General features: G+C 37.9%; 1 long non-coding RNA gene across 1 annotated transcript in view; it reads right to left on the reverse strand.

The window, feature by feature from the left end:
* Positions 1–7,870, reverse strand: part of LOC135578456 (uncharacterized) — a 50,188-nt gene that overhangs the window by 13,072 nt on the left and 29,246 nt on the right. The window contains exon 2 of the long non-coding RNA XR_010470080.1: positions 3,242–7,824. This is a non-coding gene — a long non-coding RNA (uncharacterized LOC135578456). The remainder of the gene's footprint in view (positions 1–3,241; positions 7,825–7,870) is intronic.

Below are 7,870 nucleotides of genomic sequence, written 5' to 3' on the forward strand. Positions count from 1 at the left end.
CCACATTGCAATGTTGGCAAATTTCCACATTTACATCTGCTTTTTCAAAAAGTGCAGAAAATCTACAGTGCTAAACAGGACTAAAAAATACAGGTATAAGTATGCCACATCCCTTTCCCACCTACATTTGCCTCTTATATTCAATATATATAGGACAACAAGGCTGGTGAAGGGTCTGGAGCACAAGTCTTATGAGGAAGGAACTGGGGCTGTTCAGCCTGGAGAAAAGGAGGCTGAGGGGAGACCTTATTGCTGTCTACAACTACCTGAAAGGAGGTTGTGGCATGGAGGGTGTTGATCTCTTCTCCCAAGTAACAAGTGATAGGACAAAAGGAAATGGCCTCAAGTTCTACCACGGTAGGTTTAGATTGGATATTAGGAAAAATTCCTTCATGGAAAGGGTTGTCAGGCACTGGAACAGGCTGCCCAGGGCAGTGGTTGAGTCACCATCCCTGGAGCTGTTTAAAAGACACGTAGATGAGTTTCTTAGGGACATAGCTTAGGGTGAGAGTTAGGTTACTGGTAGGACTCTAGGATCTTGAGGGTCTCTTCCAACCAAAATGATTCTATGATTCTATAAAGAGCACCAGTGACTGGGATCGTGAATGTATCCCAGATATTACTGATTACTGAAGTCAAATACTTTCTGGTATAAGTATTCCTCCTCATTTTAATTATTCATTGCCTTGCATAGATGTGAACAGCAGTTTGGCCTTTTAACACTGGGTAATTCATGACAGACCCTTTTTATATCTTATGGAGTGGAGTGCCCATACACAGTGTATTTTGCAGTCCCTATTTCTGGGGGGTTTTGCATTCCTCCTGGTAGCCCATGTGTTCTAGACAAAAGTTATCAGTAATTTCTGGTGAGATTTCATACAAATGCATTTGGTAATTTTGCATTTGTTTTCCCAATTTAAATCAAAATACAGCATGGAAGAACACAGTGCCATTAGTCAGAGATATTAGTTAAATGCACTGAAAACTTACACCAAATGATGAATCAATGTTAGAGCAATGGGCCTGTCCTGCACAATTTTCAATGCAAATAGTGTTGTGGATAGCATAAATTTTAGATGTCAGTGCAGCTAAAGGTCTTCTACATGTCTGTGGTATCCTCTTCTGGGGGAGGAAATAAGTTTTCATTAAGTGAGGGACACATATAAGGCTGCCATGACATGGGGCAGAAAAACGTTAACTTCCCAGGGTAATAATTAAGGCAAAAAGCTAAGGATGCTTCTTTGAGAAGCTACCATTTCAGAAAGCAACTGATCCCAGCAGGCTGACTCTACACAGCACTTGATTACATGTTTGAGTATGCGTATGTTGATACTTAGATGGCATCGAAACTGAAAAATCAAACTGACATCTTGCTTTGTAATCCCAAACTGTTTAGAGATGTTCACCTCCCTCACAAAAGGTGACTCACTATTATTAGAAAAGAAACACCTCCTATAATCCAAAACTACCTTGTCAGAAATCACTCATGAATCTAGTAAAACCAAAAATCCCTTGCACCTTTTCTCAGACAAAAGCAGTGGCAGCCCAGAAGCCAGACAAAACTGTTTCTACAGTTTAAATAATTGCCGACAACCTGACAGGTGACAAGAGATTTCTCCTTAGAGGTGGGAAGCAGCAGGCTGTGAGCACGCTCAGTGCCACACGTCACTGGACTGGAGATTTCTTCTGGAGACCAAGGTGTCCAGAGCTTAAGTGCTACTCGGCGGCCATAAACGTACTATTGCCCTTCTCTTAATCTTACTGACTTCAGACTGTCCGCAATGCTATTTCTGCTCCATTTTGCTCCTCTGTTGCAAATCCAAGGTAAGACCGCTTTTTTTTTTCATTCTTTGGAAACCTGGTTGCCCTTCGGGACACAGTAAGGAATTTTCACTTGCATTAGGGAATTAACAAGGAATTTAATCTACAGTAAGGAATCAGCAAGGAATTTCATTTACATGATTTAGAGAAACATATTTTTAGAAAAAAAATGTTTACAGTACATGAGGAAATCTGATTTTATGAAATGATGGAGTTGTCCAACTAGGCTAAGCTTTGATAAAATGAAATTAATTGAATGTAAGACTAAATGATAAACTGACGTTTTTTGAAAAAGTACTTGACATAATAAAATATTGTTGTAAACAGCAAGCTTCACCCCAGTATCATAACACATTTTCTACATATTAGTTGACAAAATAAGCATTTAACTTAGCAAACGAGTTTTCAGAAACTTTTCTCTACTGAAAAAAAAACTGTGGTAATTCGGCCAAGAAAATCCGTTCGGTATCAGTATAATGAAATTAGAATTAAATATTTGATAGAGCACTTTGAATCTTAGAAATGATTCCCTAAAAAATTGCTTCTATGAGAAAAGTTCTTTCCCATAGAAACACTATATATAACAATACACAAGTGGACGCTACAGTATTTAATTCACACAAATTTTCCAAAATTAAGACTTTTCAGTTTCTGCACAATTTCCTTTTTAATAACAAATAGTTTTCTTACACTTAGTAATAAAGTCAATAAATGTTTTTTTACTGTAATTAGCTCATGAATAGTAAATCCTCAGCTTGTGAAAAGTTCTTTAATAAAATAGCATTTTTTCTAATAATGCATAAAGGGCAAGTTATAGTGCAATCAAATAAGAAACCAAAACAGAAAATATACAGCTGTGAATATATTTTCAAAATTGCCAGCCTGTTAGAGACAGAAAATAAGTATTAGAGAATATATTACTTGTTCTGTAGACGTCCTATTACAAAGGAGTAGAATATACAGTGTTTTAATTTACTGAATTTTACTAAATGCTAAAAAATAACTATTTACTAAATAATAACTATTTTTCAGTCACTATGTTTTGTTATTGCTGAAGGAAATTTTCCAAATGTAAGGTTTTTATTTTAACATAAACTTTATTTTAATATGTTACCAACATCTGGTTTAAGACAATGTGGTTAGTAAAATACATACCATGTCTCACCTTTTCATTACACAGCTTAATGCATTGCTTTCATTGTTACAAGTTTGATTAGAAGAAACAACAGTTGGAAATAATTCATTACCAAGGCATCCTTTACTGTGTTTTCTATTTACACACCATTAAATATATCTTCATTTATTTTGAATTATTAAAAAATATAAATATCCACCTTACCGTTTTTTTCAAATTGCTTTTTGCATATAATCCACATCAATAGTAGACAATAAGGCTTGAACCAATTTTGCTGTAAATTACCTTGGTTTAACAGTAACAGCTGGTTTGTTCCCTTCAGCCAAACCAGCCCTAGTTCAGGCTGCTCCAGGAAGAGACTGAACCCAGGATGACTGGGCACTCCAAGGCCTGGCAGCTTCCATCCCACACAGGTTCCAGCTCAAAAACCTTGGATAACCACAGGTGCAAGGAAGAGATGTTTTTCTGTTGTGGACAAGTCCTGGCAGCCCTCACATAACCGCGTTCCAAGAGGTACAGAAATCTGAAGAGAACAACTGATCAGCTCCCATCTTGCCCTCTCCTCTTAAATGTGTCTGCACATGTACACGTTCAGGATAGCAGCTTCGGGAATGTCACAGGACACAGTTACAGCTGGGAAACTCACATCTGCAGCATGTTTCCAGGGAAAACATCTGTAATGGAAAATGGGTATTGATTATAGGTGGTTTAGGCTTCACTACGTGCTCCACAATTCCTAGAACAGATAAATTAGTCCGAAAGAGTGAAAAACATCACTGGATTATAAATACTGGAGATACCTGAATGGCTGGGTAACCTGCAAAAAGCACCCTTAGTATTTTCGGTAATTCAGCTGACGCTGTACCAAAACATGGTGGTTTACTGCCCTCTAACGACCGGCGACACACAGCGCCTGCTTTGGTTGTTGTTCCCCAAAAAGCTCCCTCCAACGGAGCACTGTGACACCCAGTCTTCTGGCCAGGAGGAAACCTCACACAATTATCCTCAAATGCCAAGATCTGTGGAAGTTAATTAAGAGCATCCTGGGCATGTTGGAGAAACAAAACTGGCCTGTTAGTGCGTGGAGAGAAGGTTATTCAAATCAGAGCCATAAATTTGTAATTGACGTTAATTAGCCAGACTGTCTAACATCAGTGACTGAAATTTCAGCACTTGAGTAACTATTATTTATCAGTTCGAATTGATAAGCCGAGGAAGATCTTTTGCTGTAGCTGAGAGAATGGGTATCTTTAAAGTGGTTTCAGACTTTTTGTATCACTGCCTAGAGATTCTGTGTGTGCAAATTTAAGGATAAAGTATTTAAATCCAGACTTCTAAGCCTTTTCTTTTTATGATGAACCGCTGTTCACGGCAGCTATAGGACCTCTTCAGTGAGTAACTGCTTCTCAGTGTCAGGAAGGGATTTACATTCCAGACTTTAATAATAGTGCCAGTGCAGGCTACTGATCACTTCAGTTGTTCAGTTCTGACAATAAAACCCCCCAGCTATTATAAATGTGACAATCAATTATATTTAAGTGTCATACAGCTACTGAGTGTAATTTATAGCATGACTGACTTTTCAATCAGGGAAAAGAAAAACCTGGTAAAGGATCTGTTCATTTTAAAAAGGGCTGAGGGATGTTGTTTTCCCTGGAACACCATGGATGATGAGTCCGTCACTGTAGCAAATGCAGAAACCCTAAAGTAAGTACATTTTAGATTAATGTGAAAACCTGACGAGTAGTGCCATTTTTTGTAGATTTTATAAATTCCACGAACAGTCTCTAATTTGCATTGTTGCTTTGTTCCTGCTTACTGTTCAGGCCATTATATGGATGTTTCATGTGGACAATCCACAGAATTTTCAACATTTTATGAAACAGTTCTTGCAGTTCCTCAAACATTTCATCTTGTAGCTTGAATCTATCGTGCTGTTTTTGTTTCCAGGAAAAATTTTATATAAAACCAAGTCTTTCTTTTCCCAGCTTGAAAAAAACATATTGGTGGAAAACAACAATTATAAAAACTTAGATCTGTGCACAAGTAAATAATTTTGTACCTGTTTTAGTGTGTGTCTTCACCGAAACAGGATCTAGAAATGCAATTATTTCTCTTTCCATTTTCCAAAAATTTTTCCTGAGTGCTTATGATTCATTTGGCTTACCTGGTTGTGTTCTTTTCATCTCTTCCTTCTTAAGCAACATGTGAACTTAACAACAGCTGTGCTGCCACCAAGCTCTCAGTCAATACTGTTTAAGTGATTTTGAAGCTAAATAAAGCAAACTGACCTGTCTGCTCTCACCGTGACCTGGGAGCAGTAATAATAGGATCGATAAAATGTATTGTGTTATCATCTGAAATGTGCCTTAATTACATGTTACAACAACTCCATGCAGTAGTGATTCAACAAGGGGATTTTACTAAACAAATTTCAACCAGTGCTGAAATCTCTATATCTGTCTTATTGCAAAGGAGCTTTTGCACAACTTTGACATCTGCAGAGAATGTTTAATTTTTTTCTGCTTTAAACAAAACTGTTCTTACAATGGTGGTCACTGAAAGAGGTAACATTCCTTGCTTGCACTACCAAGTTTGCAATCAATATATAGACTTGTTTCATTAAAGCACATAGAATAACAGGGACATGTTTGAGAACTGTGCATATGTTGTGTGAACCTAGCTGATCCTCAGTAAGGCGTGACAGGGTCTGATCAATTTTTTCTACTTAGAAATTTATGGTGAGAAATTGGGGAAATTTAGTACTAAGTATACTAGGAGCAACTCCATCACAGGCAGAAATTTTCAGATTGAATTTTATCACATGGTGAATAAAGAACTGCTTTTATGGCATTATTGCTTTGAAAGAGAAGCTTCCACTTTTATCTGTATCTATTCATCAGCCGAAGGGCAGTTCATGGGGTAGTAAATCATGAGTCTTATGGACGTGCTCCACATAACACTGCAGACGTTGATGAGAATGGATGTGGATACCCAGCAGATGACTCGGTTGTTTGTGTGTCAGCAGTACCGGAAAGTGTGTCAGGAACAACTGCGGCCATCAGAGCAGTAAATGCACTACGCTTGATAGAAGAGCAAATTAAGACAAGTGAAAGTGAATTAAGAGACTCAAAGAGAAAACTAAAAGAGCAAGCCCTTTCTGTTTGGATAATAGCTGGTTTCTTGTCTGCAAGGGCAGTTAACTGAGCAAGGAGAGACTCAGGATTCATTTTCAGCTCTATTTTTCATTTTCAGCACATGCATTCTGTAGTAGCTTTGCTTCTCTTGAGAGGTCATGGACACACTCAGCTCTTTAAAAAAGGCTGTCAGGCCATACTGAACGCACGCATGAACTTTGAAAAAATGCTTTTTTCTGGCCCTGAATGAATACAGAAAGAAAACTTTTTCAGTCTGAACTTTGTGCAATATCAGATACATGAAAAAACGAGTTAGAACTAAAATAACAGGCACCACCATAAGGACTTTAATGAAAACAGCAAACTATCAGAGTCTAATTGTAACATTATTCAAAATACTGATACAGGAAGATCTATAATTTAAGCAGTCTAAACTACCTATTTTTATTCACACAGTGGATTCCAACAGAAGCCTTCAGAAAGGCTAGTCTAAACCTCTTCATCCACCTTAAGTTTTGCAACAAGAGAGTGTTAGAGGTATCCCACTCAAAAGGCAAGGTGTGTCTTGATGAGATTTCCCAAATTAATTGCATTTGGGTCTCAAGCCTGAGTTCGGAATCAACTATGTATTTCATCTCCTAGCATCATGTCCCAACCTCCATTCTTTGCCTCACACCAAAAGCAGTATTATACGGACAGTGTTAGATAAGAGTAAAACATACTCCGTTTTTAAACATTACGGTTTAGCTGAATTTCTGCTCTTTCCATTCTTGCTGATACTATATAGCCCCTAATTATCCATTGGCCTCATAGGAATTGGATTACTTCACTTTGTTGCTGTCATTCTCCCTATAATTTTATCCCGTATTTCTCATTTTGATCTTGTATATAGTCCCATAGGAGTCTCATGTGTCTACAGTCAGCTTGTCTGACTTTGCAAGGTGGGTCCGTAGACATTTCTACCTTTTAAATTAAGATTATAATAAAACTTGCTTTGTCAAATTTGAATTTCACTTTTCAAAGACATTGCTGATCAGTAAAAACAGAACCAGTTCTGTAGGATACAAAGAACTTTCCTGCTTTCTTTGGTTTGCTTTGTTGCAGCTTTAGCATTCTTTTACTAGTTTTTCTTTGTCATAAAAGCCCCTGTAAACTTTGTGAAAGGGGAAGAGCAGACACATGCTCCATACTTGTAATGAAACAATAGAGCAGATTTCCTGCAAAAGTTCTGCAGAAAACCAGTCATTTGTGATGTGCGCCACTAGCGGAAATAAAAACTATTCTCTTGCTTTGAATATCTTTCTAAATGAGTGACTTGCAAGACAATAAATGTAATTGCATTGCTGAAAAACAAAAACAAAAAGCAAAAACAAAATCCATAAATCTGATACCGACTTCGCAGATTCATACCAAGATTTGGCTTGTCGGTTGCCCAAAGATTTTACTGTAATTGTGTGCAATAAATGCTCTCAGTAGTTGTACCAATCCAAGGTGTAAGTGGACACTTCCCGGTTGCCCAGCTGCCTTTGACATGGGAAGTGTCTTTCCACATGCTCTGGCTGGAAATTCTCTCTTCACATGAGACTTCCATTTCTCCAGGCCAGGAGCCCAAGTGTCACTTCTCTGTCCATCCCCGGCCATGCTGCAGAGTTCTGCTCCTTGGTGCTCACACCTTCCAGGAATCAGTCTACCAAGAAAGTACATTGATAAGTTTTTGGCCAGAAATGGGTTCTGCAGATGGTGGGAAAGAGAGAAGAAAAACAATTAGATACTTCAA

Source organism: Columba livia, chromosome 1 (genome assembly GCF_036013475.1).
Source record: "Columba livia isolate bColLiv1 breed racing homer chromosome 1, bColLiv1.pat.W.v2, whole genome shotgun sequence".
NCBI classification, from domain to species: Eukaryota; Metazoa; Chordata; class Aves; order Columbiformes; family Columbidae; genus Columba; species Columba livia.